Below are 17,025 nucleotides of genomic sequence, written 5' to 3'. Positions count from 1 at the left end.
CAATACACCAGTCTTTTCAAAGTGTTTTTATCATTCATGAATTCTTTGTCTTAATTCTTCTTGTAGGTAGCTGAAGGATAACGTCTTAATTTATACTGGAAAATAGCTACAATGAAGGAACACCATAATTTCACCATGAAAACCAGCATAGTCTTACATAGATCACAAACATTTTCCCTCAAAACTTGTTAGAACTTTACTTGGGCTGACCGAATTAACCATAGTTAATCCTATTCATGGGGAAGCAGTAACTAACTTGATAAAATGCTCTGAGTTTATATATCATTATCAAATAAATAGTATAATTTTAAAGGAAAAAAACTTTGCAAGGCAATGTTCTCTATTTTCTGACATCACATGTTGTGACAGAATGTAAGGCCGACCTGGTTTTTAGAAATTCCATGGTCTAATTTTTTTGTTGTTAGTGTATAAAAATACCATTGACTTAAAACCTTTTTACTTTTATTTGTTTGTTTATTTATTTATTTAGAGACAGTGTCTCACTCTGTCACCCAGGCTGGAGTGCAGTGGTGCGATCTCCACTCACCGCAGTCTCTGCTTCCTGGGTTCAAGTGATTTTCCTGCCTCAGCCTCCCAAGTACATGGGACTATAGGTGTGCACCACCACGCCTGGCTAATTTTTGTATTTTTAGTAGCAAGGGGGGGTTTCACCATTTTGGCCAGGCTAGTCTTAAACTCCTGACCACAGGTGATCTGCCTGCCTTGGCCTCTCAAAGTGCTGGAATTACAGGCGTGAGCCGCCACACCCAGCTGAGTTGTTTTTTTTTTTAATGAATGTACTCCTGGTTGTTTTTTTGCTCTTCTCTTCTTCTCACACATGGCATTCTGTTGCATAAAAGGCATGTAACATGGTTTTGAATTACAGATAAAGATGGACATTTGTTTATGTGGTAAATACGTGGTAGTTTCTGGATGACTTTTCATATGCTTCATATGAAAAATGATTGTGTGTAAAACTATCTCTTTTGGAAGGAACATAATCTGAACCATTCAGAGACATCGAAATTCAGCTGTTTTCTACATCATCTGTGTGGGTGTAGCTAAAATATGGGATTTTAAGCTTAAAAACAACTTCTGCATGTTATTTGGAAATATTTTTTACTTAATTTCTCAGCCACCCCGAAATTTAATGGGCAAATTTAAAATGTGCACTTAGTGCCTTAGTACTTTAGAATGCAGCCTTCAACAAAAGTCCATTGAGCCTCACTGTAAAAAATATGATTGACTTTTTAACATAAATCTTGTGCCCCTTGTCCTTGCTAATTAATTAATTCTAATAGTTCATCTGTTGATTCTGTTTAATTTTTTACCTATACAATTTTATCATGTTTGAATTATGAAACAAATATTTCCTAAATTCCTTCTGCTGTTTCTATTAGGCCTCTGTTCCCGTTGCTTTGCTGCAAAATAGCAAATGCCCTCAAGGGAAAAGGCAGTAAACACGAGGTTCACCTCATTGTGTTTTTCTGGTCTCAGGTGTCACACTTCCTTAAATTCTGTCTTAGTTACAGACTCTCCAAATATTTAAAACTGATTTTTAATGTATGTGGTGTACTTTTATAGTTGTTTTCTGTAGGAGATTTTTATTCTTGATATAAACTATTCCATCATGGCTGGACCAAAATGCAGCTTGACTTTTTTCTTTGTAAACTTTATTTTCTATTCACATGCTGATAGAATTTGTTCTTTGCTCTTACAATTTAATATTAACGGAGAATTTTATAGGGCTTTCCATTACTTACTTCATGGGGATCCTTCCAATATGCAGTTTTAGGTCTTTATTCAGTTTTTATTTAGTACTCATCAAGTATTATTCCATTTATTTTGTTCATAACTCAGTGAAAATAGCCACAATTAAAGAGCACTCCTTTGCAGTCTCATCGGTAAGACCAACACCTGCCTGCATTTCCCATCCTTGGTTGAAAGATCTCTCCTTGGATCAGACCCATCTCTTCCCTTGTGAATTAACCTATCATCTCCTTGTGTTCAGTTCACTCCTGCCTACTCAGCAGCATCAGCAAATAAACACACCTTAGCATCTCCCATCTTAAGAGAAGGAAAATCTGCCCTTCCCATAGGACGCGGCCCAGGCTCCATCTCACGTTTGTTCCCTATCAGAGTGAAACTTACAATAATTCCCCTTATTTCTTCATTCTCTTCCATACTCTCTTCAGCTTCCTCAATCTGGCCTTCCCCTCCCTAACTCCATTAAAGCTTTTCTTGTCAAAGCTACTGAGAGCCTCCATGTTAAAATACTGTCACTATTCATGTCTCACTCGACCTCTCAAAAGCACTCAAAATACATTTTTCCTTTGGCTTTTGTGACCACATATTTGTGTCTTTTCACCTATTTCCACATCCTTTTTTCTGTGTAAATTCCCTCTCTAGACTGGGTGCGGTGGCTCATGCCTGTAATCATCCCAGCACTTTTGGAGGCTGAGGCAGGTGGATCACCTGAGGTCATGAGTTCGAGACCAGCCTGGCCAACATGGCGAAACCCCATCTCTGCTAAAAATACAAAAATTAGCCAGGTGTGGTGGCACATGCCTGTAGTCCCAGTAACTTGGGAGGCTGAGGCAGGAGAATCGTTTGAACCTGGGAGGCAGCAGTTGCAGTGAGCCAAGATCGTGCCAGTGCACTCCAGCCTGGGCGACAGTGCAAAACTCCATCTCAAGAGAAATAAATAAATACATAAATTCCCTCTCTAGATTATCTAATCTAATGACTAAATATCACTTGACTTAAATATCATTTACATGCTAACGACTCCCAAATGTAGACATTTTCAGTTCTGGGTGTTCCCTTGAGAAATGGGGTTGTTTGTCTAGTAGTTCATTTAACACCCACACGTGGATGTCTAATGGATATGAAAGCTAAGACAGCAAAAGTGAACTTCATTCCCTCTCTTCAAGCCTGTTCTCATTTGCCCCCATTTCAGTAAACAGCCGCATCAAATAGGTGCTCAACTGAAAAACGTAGGGTCTTCTGGGATCCCTTGATTGCCTTCAGCCAGGTGCACCTGCTAAACACATTCCCCAAATGTTACTTCTATTTTGCCTGCTGCCGCTGCAGTTCAAGGCACCATCATCTCTCACCAGTACCTGCTTTCTAAGTGGGCTCCATGGTTCCATGCTTGGCCTTGCCAACACATCCTCCACATGGCAGCAAGAATCACCCCCCTTTAAAATGTGGTCTGTATCACATCATCCTCCGAACTAAACCCATCATGGCTGCCTAGGAGGAAACTCCAAATTCTTGACCACAGGCTGCAGTGTGTACATGCTTTTGTCCCTGCCAACCTCTCTGATCACTTTTTTTTTTTTTGAGACGGAGTTTTGCTCTTGTTACCCAGGCTGGAGTGCAATGGCGCGATCTCGGCTCACTGCAACCTCTGCCTCCTGGGTTCAGACAATTCTCCTGCCTTAGCCTCCTGAGTAGCTGGGATTACAGGCACGAGCCTCCATGCCCAGCTAATTTCTTGTATTTTTAGTAGAGATGGTGTTTCACCATGTTGACCAGGATGGTCTCAATCTCTTGACCTTGTGATCCACCCGCCTCGGCCTCCCAAAGTGCTGGGATTACAGGCGTGAGCCACCGCATCTGGCCCTCTGATCACATTTTTTATTGTTCTCTTCTTTTCTGATTACATTCTTCACTGGTATTCTTTATGTTGCTTAAAATTCCTTCCCACTGCAGGGTTATAGTATTCAGCAGTTTCTTCTGGCGGGAATGCTCTTTCTTCACTTCTTTCCATGATTAACTCTTTTTTTCATTAACCAGATCTCCTCTTAAATGTTGCCTGCCTTCCCTGAACCCACCCCTTCCTTTCCATTCTCTTTACCATCAGGAAAGGCAGGGTCATGCTATAGCAACAGATTGCAGTGGCTTAAAACAACAAAAGTTTACTTCTTGCTCACTGTACATTGCAGGTTGCAGGTTGGCTGAGGACCCCAGTCCATGCTGTCCTCACTCTGAGCTGAGGGAGCAGCTGCTGTGCCTGGAACAATGCCAGTCACCACGTTGGGGAAAGAAGGCTCTGGAGGGTGCTGCAAAGGCAACCAAACTCTTGGCCTGGAAATAACTCCTTCCCTTCCCTTCTCTTTGCTTCCCTCTTCCCTTCCCTCTTCCCTTTTCCTTTTCCTTCCCTTCCCTTCCCTTTCCTTTTTCCTTTCCTTTTTTTTTTCTTTTTTGGAGACAGAGTCTAGCTCTGTCATCCAGACTGGAGTGCAGTGGAGCGATCTCAGCTCAGTGCAACCTCTGCCTCTGGGTTCAAGAAATTCTCCTGTCTTAACCTCCAGAGTAGCTGGGATTACAGGTGCCTGCCAACATGCCTGGCTAATTTTTATATTTTTAGTAGCAAGGGGGTTTCGCCATGTTGGCCAGGCTGGTTTCCAACTCCCAGCCTCAAATGATCCACCTGCCTCGGCCTCCCAAAGTACTGAGATTACAGGCGTGAGCCTCCATGTACAGCCAACATGCATCACCTCTGATCACAAGTTATTGGCCAGACTGTACATGGCCCTACCCAATCACAGAGAGCCACAAAAAATAATCATATAGATGCCCAGAAGACAATCAGCTCTAACAGCTATCACACATTTTACACTTAAAAAAAATTTTTTTTTGGAGAAAGGGTCTTGCTTGGTCACCCAGGCAGGAGTGCAGTGGTGCTATCTTGGCTAAATGCAGCCTGGACCTCCTGGGTTCAAGCGATTCTTATGTCTCAGCTTCCCAAGTAGCTGGGACTACAGGCATGTGTCACTACATCCCGCTAAGTTTTGTATTTTTTGTAGAGACAGGGTTTTGCCATGGTGGCCATGCTGGTCTTGAACTCCTGGGCTCAAGTGATCTGCCCACCTTGGCCTCCCAAAGGGTTGGGATTACAGGTGTGAACCACTGCACCTGGCCCTCGATCACACTTCTTATATCATTCTGTCTATGCAATGTTTTCTACTTTGAAAGATAAATTCTGCATAACCACCACCCAGGTTAATAAATAAAATAATTCCAAGGTCTTAGAGGCCTCTCCTTTATAGCTCTCCCTCTCCCAGGGAGCTCACCACCATCCTAACTTTGCGGTTAATAAGAACAATGCTTTTAGGTACAGTTTTACGCCAAACCACATATTTTTGTTTAGTTTTAGCTATTTTGAACTTACTAAGTGGCAGTATTTTAAATTGTTTCTTTCAATAAGTGAAGTGTTTAAAAGGTTTATCTTTATTGATGAATGTAGCTGTTTTTTAATGTATCTATTTGGCCAGCCATGCACCTGTAATCCCAGCTACTCAGGAGGCTGAGGCAGGAGGATTGCTTGAGCCCAGGAGTTCAAGACCAGCCTAGGCAACACAGTGAGACCCACTCAATCAACTAATCAGTCAGTTATTTTTGATAAATAATACATGTATCAACTTTAATGTTAAGGTATATTTGTACTGTTTTCAGTTTTAGGCTTTGGGAAACATTGCTTCCGTAAATGTTGTAGTACCTATCTCGTGGGAGTGAAGTTGCTGAATCGTAGGTTACATGCAAGTTCATCTACACTAGATCATGTGAAATTGTTTTCAAAAGTGATTTAAGGCCGGGCGCGGTGGCTCACGCCTGTAATCCCAGCACTTTGGGAGGCCGAGGTGGGTGGATCACGAGGTCAAGAGATTGAGACCGTCCTGGTCAACATAGTGAAACCCCGTCTCTACTAAAAATACAAAAAATTAGCTGGGCACGGTGGCGCATGCCTGTAATCCCAGCTACTCAGGAGGCTGAGGCAGGAGAATTGCCTGAACCCAGCAGGCAGAGGTTGCAGTGAGCTGAGATTAAAAAAAAAAAAAGTGATTTAAAATGTGCTCCCGATGCCATCAGTTCCAGCCGCTGCATGTCTTTACCAATGGTTGGTATCGTTGTACTTTTTAATTTTTGCCAATCTGGTGAGTGTATGATGGTCTCATTCTGTTTTTGCTTTGATAACTAATGAAGCTGACCACCATTACACATGTGTTTTGTTTATTTATTTAGCTGGGGTATTCAGTTTACTACTGTCCCAGCATAGCTGTTCACGTGGTCACCTTTCATTCTCTAACATGTCTCGGTTTAGAGACACGGCACCCTATCCTTAGTGGGGTCCCTCCACTGACATGGAAATTTCCTTCTTGTTTAGGATGATGTGGTCAGGCATTTCTGAGGAAAGAAAAAAAAAATGGGATAGATACATAGGACTGAGTGAAAAACAGATGAGAGGGAAACCAAAGTCATTAACTGTGACTACTCAGTCTGACTCAGGATGACCATTTCCAAAATAATGTGTGATGGAGCCTTCGAATGGGTGCAGAGCAGATGGGTCTGAGCAGCATAATCCAGCAGTCAAAGTGAAAGAATTTGTTTACTGGTTTCTCAGACATGACTCAAGGCACGATCATGATTTGAGAGTTGGTCACAGTGTCTGCTGCAGCCACTCACTTCCCTTTCAATCTGTAACAAATCTCTCAAAAACTGACATCTGAAACCAATAGTGTGTTTCTTACCTTGAGATCATTCTGTGAAGTTTCTTAGTCTATTTTTAAAAATGTTTTTGTTATAGTTTATTTTCCAAGTAATACTGATTAAAGATATTTATACACCTACTTCTAGGTTCACAGTTGAGCATTCTTATTTGAATGGCTTTGAAAGTTATAGCACAGGGTCTTTACATTAAGGATCAGGGGGAAAGACTCCATTCAGAACGAAGCCTGATAATGATAGACATGTTTTTTTTCTGTACGTTATTTTAAATACATTAATTTTTAAATGATGCTCATCTTTTTTTCTTTTCCTCCTGGTGGTAAAATACTAGTGCAACTTTTCATCAAAATAAAGTTTACCAGAGAAATGTAAATGTATTTTTCCCAATCGAAAATGGGCCTTCAGCTGCCACTAAATAAAATTTCTCAACCTAACTTAAGTGAAAAAGAACTGGTGGTTGTCATTATAAGCAAAAATATAAAGTATCCTAGCATCGTCTACATTGTTCCTTAAAACAAACTCTGAAAGAAGCAGAGATGCTTTATAGAAGTTTAGTTGGTTTTGAAAAGGCACATGGGTTTTTTTTTTTAACATTCTAGAAATTTTCCCACCACCACTCTTTCTGTTGCGGAGACAGCATTGGTGACTACGGGGCTGGACAAGAACATTTGTTCAAACTAAAGAAAGCCAGAAGCGAAAATTCAGCTGCAGAGTAGCAATGCACTTCTCATCATGCGTTAGAATACATAAACTTGTATTGTAATGATTTAAGCTTGATTTTACAATCTGTAAAAAATCTGAGGAAGAATTTGACCTGGGAAAGAGAAAAGGGAGAACTTTTACCACAATGAACATAGATACATTCGTACACCTCTATATAATAAGAATAAAATCCATTTAAGCTACAGAAAAGATCCCTTCAGTTATGGAAGAAAGATCCCTCCTCTGTGGCATTAACTTGGGGAGGGGAATCAATTTGTTCCAACAGAAGCCACAGGAAATAGCTTAACTTTGGTCCACTTGCCTGTTAGCTTAAGGACTGTCATACTGCCCGTAATCAGCTCAGAAACCCAACAAATAAATTTAAAAATCTATTCATGTGTAATTTCATTCTAAAACCAGCATAGCTGTTCTATCCTCTTTGTCTGCCTTTCAGCTTCAGAACGTGCTGTTGGCCTGGTCTCGAGTCCTCAGCATCTTAGTGATCCTCCTTGGCAGCCTCAGCAGCATCTGCTTGGCTAGGCTCTCTCTCCTCTTGGGTCATGATTTCTGGGGTCATGTGGTCCAAGCCTGCTTCTGGAAGTTCACTTTGTCCTCCCACTGGCATCTGATTTACGCATTTGACATGCAGGTCCTCTCCATGTACTTCAGCACCTTCTTCAGGCTGAATTCAACCCCCCTCTACATAACTCTCTTGGACCTGCTCTGGAAGCTCACTCATGTGTGCTTCGTGCACCTGGCTGTCCTGGAGTGGATCCAGGTGGACTTGTTCCACAGTCTCTTGTGCTGAATCCACCTGGACCTGAAGCAATGGTAGCACATGCACCTTCCCAGCTTGTTCTGTAACATCAGTGATGTCACAGGCTCAGTTTGTCCATGTGTTTCTACTGAAAGAACTTCTTCCATTACTAGACGTTCTAAAACATTGTATCACCGAGATGCCTCCTGAATTCATTTCCTGGCATAAACCACAAGTCACATAAGGTACAATGATCGGGTTTATCTCTTGCCTGTATTACCAAGTGATCTCTGAACTGGTCCCAGCTGTGAAACACACTGTTGCAGACCTGGCATTCACAGAGCTTCTTTCTTCCTTTTTTTTTTTTGCCCCTACTCATTTGGCAGGCAGTGAGGTGACATTTGAGGGTGCTACTTCTAGTAAATAGTTCATGACAATTTGGACATTCAGTTGTTCATGACAATTTGAACACTTCTCCTGTATGTTTTCAAAGATGTTCTTTCAAATGTCCAAAATGGTCCAACGGTTTCTCACAGTCCTGACATACATGAATTTTCCCCCCAGTTCTTTGCTTCTTACTGCCTCCACGTTCTTTAAGGCGGTAGCAATTGCGGTGCTGTTTCCACGTGCTCTATCTTTTGTTGCATATTTCACACCTGGAACTCTCAGTGAAGTGTGATTTCCTGTGTTCCTGTTTGCTTGTGGAGTCACATGCACAGCTGTGTTCTTTAATCTGCCCTTTTGTGTCACCTTGACGGCACCGAAACAGGAAAAGCTCCCTTATCCCCTTCGCAGGGTGTGTGATGGGGGTGTGGCTAGCTTCTTCAACGCCTGTTGCTCAAACATCTAGGGGGGCATACAGAGAGACAGGTTGTGGTTGTGGGCTCCAACCCCACGGCAGTGTCTAGGGGTAAATGTTTCCAGTTCCCGAAGCCCCAGTGGACATGTGTTACAGGTGCTTTTTAAATTTTGCCGTTTGTAGGCATTTTGTGCTAGTCAGCTCAGTTAGACCCTCTGTCTTATCGCAAGGACAGAGGGCTTTCTGTATCCCAGGGTTCTTGCCCTAGTATACCAGAAAAATCGGATCACATGTGGGCTTGGAAAATTGAGTGCAAGGTTTTGTTGAATGGTGGAAGTAGCTCTCAGCAGATGGCTGGAGAGCCAGAAAAGGGATGCAGTGGGAAGTTTCCCTTGGAGTCCGGCCACTTGGAGGCTGTTGCACCACTGCCCAGGCCACATTCCCCTTGGTGTCTGCATTGTTCTGCCGGTTGATGGCCTGGGTATGCTCTTCCGCTCCTCTGCTCCTCTCAGTGTCCAGCCGCCTGTGTGCTCCTCTGCCACTATGTTCCTCTTGACATCCAGATGCTTGTGTCTGTACCTGCAAGGGTCTGGGTTTTTTATAGGCCCAGAATGGGGGCGTGGCAGGCCAGGGTGGTCTTAGAAAATGCAACATTTTGGGCATGAAGACAGGAGTGCCTGTTCTCACCTAGGCTCATGGGCACAGGCTGCGAGGGTGGAGCCTTTGCCAGGGACCCCACCTTTCTCTACCCAGCATTTCCCTGCCCCACTCCCATGTCAGTACTTGCTGGTAATATCTGCCAACAGTGCTACAGCAGAATCAGCAGAGGAACCTGTGCTCTGTAGTGCTTTATGGACTGCTGGGCAAAAGCCTTTCCTCTAATGTCTCGATGCCTTCGTCTTCCACTTCAGTTGTGTCTTTGGCAGTCTCCACCTGTTTCAACAGGGTCTGATTCTGCAGATGGCAATGATGCAGTGATAACATGAAGTTTCTGCAGTTGTCCCTTTTCCTGTGGTATTTTCCTTTAATGAAGTTTTGTTTTCTCCTTTTTTTTGAGATGGAATCTTACTCTGTTGCCCAGACTGGAGTGCAGTGGCGTGATCTTGGCTCACTGCAACCTCTGCCTCCTGCATTCAAGCAGTTTTCCCTGCCTCAGCCTCCTGAGTAGCTGGGATTATAGGCACCCCACACGCAGCTAATTTTTGTATTTTTAGTAGAGATGGGGTTTCACCTTGTTGGCCAGGCTGGTTTTGAACTCCTGACCTCAGGTGATCCGCCTGCCTCGGCCTCTGAAAATGCTGGGATTTATAGGCATGAGCCACCCCGTCGGGACTGAAGTTGAGTTTTCTTTGTTCCTGACTTCAAGGGCTTAGATGGCTTCTAGCATTTATAGACATTCTGCTGCATTCTATACATCACAGCTGCTGCTTCTCCTTGTATTGTTAATTTTGCTGTACATGTGAACTCAGTTAAATGACAAAAGGCCATTTTACTAACGCCTTCTGTCTCCACCAAAGGTTCTTGGGTAAACTCCGGAAAGAATTTGTAGAAGAAGGCTGAGCCCGGTGCCTCATGCCTGTAATCCCAGCACTTTGGGAGGCTAAAGTGGGTGGATCACCTGAGATCAGGAGTTTGAGACCAGCCTGACCAACTTGGCGAAACCCCATCTTACTAAAAATACAAAAATTAGCTGGGCATGGTGGCAGGTGCCTGTAGTCCCAACTACTTGAGAGGCTGAGGCAGGAGATTCACTTGAACCCAGGAGGTGGAGGTTGAGAGGCTGAGGCAGGAGATTCCCTTGAACCCAGGAGGTGGAGGTTGCAGTGAGCTGAGATCAGGCCACTGTACTCCAATCTGGGCAACAGAGCAAGACTCTGTCTCAAAAAACCAAAAAAGGAATTTGTAGAACTTACTGCAAGCAGCCAAAACAGCCTTGTGAGCCTTAGAGCCTTAAAATGGTGTCCATTGACAATCGGGGTGTTGTCAGTAAACCCATCCTGCTCTTGCTGTTCATTCAGTCAGTCGAGGACCATTTTATGATGTTCACGGAACTCCTGTTGGCATTCCATCATCTCTTCAGCCTCCGTGGCTGTTGGGTTGCTCTGCCTAACGCTCTGCCCTCCTTCCTCTCTGTCCCTCGGAGTCTGTCATTTTGTGCTTTTCCCTCCCCGGGCACAATGTACCCCACAGCTTTCCCTGTCCCTAACCTGTGGCTCTCCCTCCATCTCCCCTGCCAGAGCCAGGTGCTCCCTCTGCTTGGGCTCTGCTGGTGCACATGCGCTCGGTTGGACACACAGGCAGCCGCGGCCTCTTAATCTGTTTTGAAGACTCAGCTTTAATTGTGCTTTTGAACTTCTTCCATATTATCTTCAAAAGCACTGCTTCATTCCCCCAAAAAGAGGAAATCAAATAAGTAAAAACTTGTTATAATTTATGTAGAAGGGTACTTTGCATTTGTTGAAATTCTTTATAATGGTTCTAATCTTTTCCCTCAAAGAAACCCCGAGAAAGCCTTTCTTTCTCATCTGTATAGCAGGAACAGGTGAGGGGAGGGGGCACAGAGGTGTTGCCCAGGGCTTCTGAGTCCATGGCTGAGCCCAGATTCTCCCAAGGCAAATATGACAAATGCTACTTTTTCCTATTTGTAAAGCTCCCTTACAGCTGGGGGGCTTTTCTTCTAAACCTACTAAAAATGGAAGTACCTAAAGCAACAATCCCGCCTTTGGAAATAGACCAAAGATGGGAAGTTTTAGCTTTTGCTTCTAAGGTTATAACTGACGACCAGACTGGGGTTAAGTATGCACCCAAATAATAGTGTTTCCTGCAAGGGACATTCTAATTCACAGCTTACCAGATAAGGTTGTGCTGGTAGCTAAGCTCCTCCACCAGGCTTTTTAGGGTCTTTAGGAGGTGTCTTCATTCTCACGGACTCCACCCAACCCTTCAGATTGCTAATAATTCATATGCGGAACACTCAGTAGCAAGAGGATTGTGCGCTCATTTATTTTGCACTCCTTCCCCAAACTACATTGGAAGCCACGTCAATCTGTGTATTATAAAGATCTCACGGCTGTGCTGTTCGATATGGCAGCCACCAGCCATATGTGGCTATTTAAATTCTAATTTAAATTAAATAAAATGTAAAAGCTAGTTGCTCAGTGGTGCTAGCAATGTTTCAAGTGCTCAGTAGTGACACATGCCTGGAGGCTACCATATTGGATAGTGTGGGTGTAAAATATTTCCATCACTGCAGAAAGTTCTATTGGACAATACTGCTTCTTGGTGTGTTATGGTAACTACGACTTCCCAAATGGTTTTGGTATCTGCCATGTGAGCTGCCTCGTATCCTTTTTTTCTTTTTTTAAGAGATGGCATCTGGCTCTGTCACCCAGGCTGGAGTGCAGTGGGGCAGTCATAGCTCACTGCAGTCTTAAGTTCTGGAGCTCAAGTGATCCTCCTACCTCATCCTCCCAAGTAGTTGGGACTACAGGTGTGTGGCACTGTGCCTGATTTTTAAAAAATGTTTGGCCAGGTGCAGTGGCTCATGCCTGTAATCCTAGCACTTTGGGAGGCCGAGACGGGTGGATTGCCTGAGCTCAGGAGTACGAGACCAGCCTAGGAAATACAGTGAAACCCCATCTCTACTAAAAATATAAAAAATTGGCCAGGCGTGGTGATGTGCACCTATAATCCCAGCTACTTGGAAGGCTGAGGCAGGAAAATCACTTGAACCCAGGACGTGGAGGTTGCAGTGAGCCAAGATCATGCCATTAGCACTCCAACCTGGGCAACAGAGCGAGACTCCGTCTCAGAAAAAATTTTTTTTCTTGTAGAGGTGGGGGGGTCTCATTTTATTACCAAGGCTGGTCTTGAATTCCTAGGCTCAAGTGACTTTTTTTGCCTCAGCTTCCCAAAGTGCTGGGATTACAGGTGTGTGCCACTGTGCCCAGCCCTGCCTCATGTCTCTCACTGTTTTAAAGTCCAGCCCATCGTTGGTGCCATCCCAGGCATATGAGTCTTCCCCAGGGCCACCTTGCCCTTTGTTTTTCTCTAAATTCTCTCACCTTCATGGGAAGCCTCTTCAACATTAGAAATTCGCAGGTATGTGTAGTTCTGTTAGCTATGTGAAGCTCTTGATGCCTCGGGTCACACAGCTGTCTTCTGTCAGCGAGGCTCACAGGTCTGTGTCCCTGGTCACAGGTGCGAGTGCATACATTCCTCATCCTCCCTGCCCCTAGGCCCTGCCCTCCATGAGCTCTGTGCTCAGGGACGTTCCCCAGGCTTGCCTGCTGCTCTCATCTCTGTTTGTCACTTCTCTGTTTCTCCTCCTGGCCAAATCCTCCACATCTACAGCTGACTGTTTGCTGGGTTAGAAGCTGTTTATGTACTTAGCAAAAAACTTGCCATTTCTGAAGGAAGAAATGAGGCAGCAAATGTGCAGGGGAACAAGATTAGGCAGGATCACAAGGCAAAGGCAGGATGCTCGCAACAAAGCTGAAAATTACAACCCGATTGTTCATTCTCATGGAATTCACTGGCTGCAGCACACCGTGGGTGTAACCCTAAGGCCCGAGGAGGATCTCTGCCTTCTCCCCGGCTCTCATCTGCTAACATCCTCTCGCAGTGCTCCAGGTCATCATTAAAACATGACAGAGAAGCATGCAGATGAATTAATTGGCTTGGATGCAAGTATTTGACCAGTTCTTCCATCTACAACTCTGGAAATAAGTAAATGTAGTTTACATTTAAAAAGTATGAGAAATACGATCTGAAATATTTATTTCTCATACTTGTAAAATGTATTAAAATATTTTAAATAAAACAAGAGCACAGAGTTAGGTATATGAAATATCAGTCCTTAGTTACTGTGTGGGGGGGTTCTCCAGAGAAACAGAATCAGACAGACATAATTATATGTATATATATATATTCACACTTATATATGTATACATGTGTATATGAATACACCTATATGTATATATACATGCATGTATGCAGACAGGTATGGGTATAGATATATATACACATATGTGTGTGTGTATATATATATGTGTGTGTATATACACACACACACACATAGAGATTTATTTTAAGGAACTGGCTCTTGTTTGTGGGGTTGGTAGGTTGGGGCTGGCTAGTGGGCTAGAAATTCTGTCAGAAGCTGATGCGTAATTGAGTCTGAAGGCAGAATTTCTTCCTCTTCAGAGACTTCATTTTTCTTCAGACCTTCAACTGATCGGATGAGATGTATCCACGTTATGGAGGGAAATCTGTTTTACTTGAATCCACTGATTTAAATATTTAAATGTTAATCACATCTGAAATGTACCTGCATAACAACATCTAGGCTGGTGTTTCACCAAACAACTGGGCACCAGAGCCTAGCCAAGTTGACACATCAAAGTAACCCTCACTGTTACCTAACATCTGATTAACAGGAGGGGTGAGCGTTAGTTTGCTCAGGCTGCCATAACCAAGTACCGCAGGCTGGGTGGCTTCAACCACAGCAATTCTGAGACCAAGGTGTGGCCAGGGTTGGTGTCTTCTGAGCCTCTCTCCTTGGCTTGTAGATGGCCATCTCCTCTGTGTGTTTTCAGTTGGTCTTCCCTCTGTTGGTGTCTGTGTCCTAATCTCTTTTTAGAAGGGCACTGGTCATGTTGAATGAGGGCCCACCCTAATGATCTCACTTTAACTTACTTCCTACTTAAAGACCACAACTCCAAGTAGTCACATACTGAGGTTTAAAATGTCAGTGTTTGAAGTGTTGGGAAGGGCTGGGGGGTGGGGGCTACAAATTTAGCCCATGTCACTGGGAAAAACAGACATTCTAAGGTGGTAGGTGGTATGCATTGTGCTTAGAAGCGCCGAGTTCAATGCAGTCAGTTCCAAGTTATCTTGATCTGAAAGCAGATGATGAGTTTGCTTTGATAAATGGATAACTTTCCCTGTGTGCCTTAAAATTGTCTTCACATTTAAAGAATGAGCAAATATGCCCACCTATTAGGCTGAAAAAAAAGTTGTACTATTAAATAGGCAAATTATTTGCTACCTTGCAATGCAGGGATAGGTATGACTCCATATAGTATCACTGTAGATATCAGCATCCTCCTTCTCCCAAAATAATAAAGCGAAGCTGCCAGCTGGGGTGTTGGCTATTCTCTTTGGTGTAGAGGTTCACTACCATTGTTTTTAAATGTATATTTTATACTTTTTTTTTTGCCACAGGGTTTTGCTTTGTCACCTGGGCTGGAGTGCAGTGGTGTGACCATGGCTCACTGCAGCTTCCAACTCCTGGGCTGAAGGGATACTCCCATTGCAGTCTCTGAGTAGCTAGGACTACAGGTATGTGCCACCACACCCAGCCATCTTGTGTTTGGGGGGTGAAGGAAGCACCTTTTAGGGGTGGGTGGGAAAATTTTTTTCTGGCTTTTTTTCTTTGTGGAGACAGGTCTCACTGTGTTGCCGAAGCTGGCCTGGCCTCATGCAATCCTCCTGCCTTGGCCTCCAGAAGTGCTGGGATTATAGGCATGAGCCACCACACCAGGCCCTGCTACCTGTTTTTGGTTTTTTTATTTTAGTTTCGGGGCTTCATGGGAGGTTTGTTACAGGGGTATCTTGTGTGATGCTGAGATCCTGTCATTCAGTGAACATAGTATCTGACAGGAAGGTTTTCAGCCCTTGCCCCCTTTCCTCTCTCCCTCCTTTTGGAGTCCCCAGTGTCTGTTGTCCCCATCTTTATGTCCATGTGTACCCAGGGTTTAGCTCCCACTTGTAAGTGAGAACCTGCTATACTGGGTTTTCTGTTTCTGTGCTAATTCGCTTCTAATACTTAGAGTGATGTAGTCCTCTTCTGGATGAATTGTAAAATTATTGATTTTCTAATTAGAAAAAGTAATACTCTGGCTCATTGCAGAAATTTGAAAAATGTATAAAAGTATGAAGAAATACAATATCAGAGCAATTTCACCATATATTTGAAAAATCGGGCCGGGCCCAGTGGCTCACGCCTGTAATCCCAGCACTTTGGGAGGCTGAGGCGGGTGGATCACGAGGTCAAGAGATACAATCCATCCTGGTCAACATGGTGAAACCCTGTGTCTACTAAAAATACAAAAAAATTAGCTGGGCACGGTGGCGCGTGCCTGTAATCCCAGCTACTCAGGAGGCTGAGGCAGGAGAATTGCCTGAACCCAGGAGGCGGAGGTTGCGGTGAGCTGAGATCACGCCATTGCACTCCAGCCTGGGTAACGAGCGAAACTCCATCTCAAAAAAAAAAAAAAAAAAAAAAATCACTCGATCCATTAGTATATTTCTGATCTCCAGGCATACATATACTTTTTCAATAAAATTGGAATTACACTATAGTATATATAACATGCTGCTTTCACATAAACATTTCCCTGTGTATTATTTTTGAAAATATGTAAATGGTTATATGATGCATTTGTCCACATCCATGAAGGTATACATTCATTTCACACAGGTTTTTAGCATCTTCAGTGTGCTCTGCCTTGTGCTAGGTCAAGTGCACAGATAAAACAGATGGAATCCCGCTTTCCTAGAGCTTTTCCCGCTTTCACTGGATGTATGTATTTACTTAACCATGCCTTTATTCTGCTGAGAGGAAGGACTTGGCCTTTCCCTCTTCCTACTGCATGCCTGGAATGGGAAATGATGGCTCGTACTTCAGCAGCCATCTTGGACAAAGTAACACTGAGGATGGAAGCCAAATATTGAATATAGGACATATCAGAATCTGGTCCCTGTACAAACAGGGAGAGAGTTAGTTCATGGGCCACAGATTATCCACAGCAGGACTTCTGTGAAACAAAAACAAACTTCAGACTAAGTGCAGCAAACTCATTTCTGAATTGATACAATGTTATTTTTGCAGAAGCTTCTTTTCTTTTCTTTTTCTTTTTCTTTTTTTTTGAAGACTGAGTCTTGCTCTGTTGCCCAGGTTGGAGTGCAGTGGCACAATCTCGACTCATTGCAGCCTCTGCTTCCTGGGTTCAAGCAATTCTCCTGTCTCAGCCTCCTGAGTAGCTGGGATTACAGGTGCCTACCACCACACTCTAATTTTTGTGTTTTTGTTTTTTGGCTAATTTTGTATTTTTAGTAGAGACAGGGTTTCACCATGTTGGCCAGGCTGGTCTCAAACTCCTAACCTCAAGGGTTCTACCCACCTTGGCCTCCCAAAATGCTGGGATTATAGTCATGAGCCACCACGCCTGGCCAGGAGCTCCAAATTTCA

At 43.6% G+C, this 17,025-nt stretch overlaps 1 long non-coding RNA gene and 1 pseudogene across 2 annotated transcripts in view; one reads left to right on the top strand and one right to left on the bottom strand.

The window, feature by feature from the left end:
* The window catches only part of LOC144578448 (uncharacterized), a 182,853-nt gene that overhangs the window by 100,483 nt on the left and 65,345 nt on the right, over positions 1 to 17,025 (top strand). For both annotated transcript variants that reach the window (XR_013524265.1, XR_013524266.1), the window contains exon 4: positions 14,997 to 15,113. This is a non-coding gene — a long non-coding RNA (uncharacterized LOC144578448). The remainder of the gene's footprint in view (positions 1 to 14,996; positions 15,114 to 17,025) is intronic.
* Positions 7,621 to 10,347, bottom strand: LOC100415132 (zinc finger protein 131-like; annotated as a pseudogene).

This window comes from Callithrix jacchus, chromosome 11 (genome assembly GCF_049354715.1).
Source record: "Callithrix jacchus isolate 240 chromosome 11, calJac240_pri, whole genome shotgun sequence".
In the NCBI taxonomy this organism is placed as follows: Eukaryota; Metazoa; Chordata; class Mammalia; order Primates; family Cebidae; genus Callithrix; species Callithrix jacchus.
Note: the sequence above shows the minus strand (reverse complement) of the source record. Positions and strands in the feature narration are given on the sequence as shown.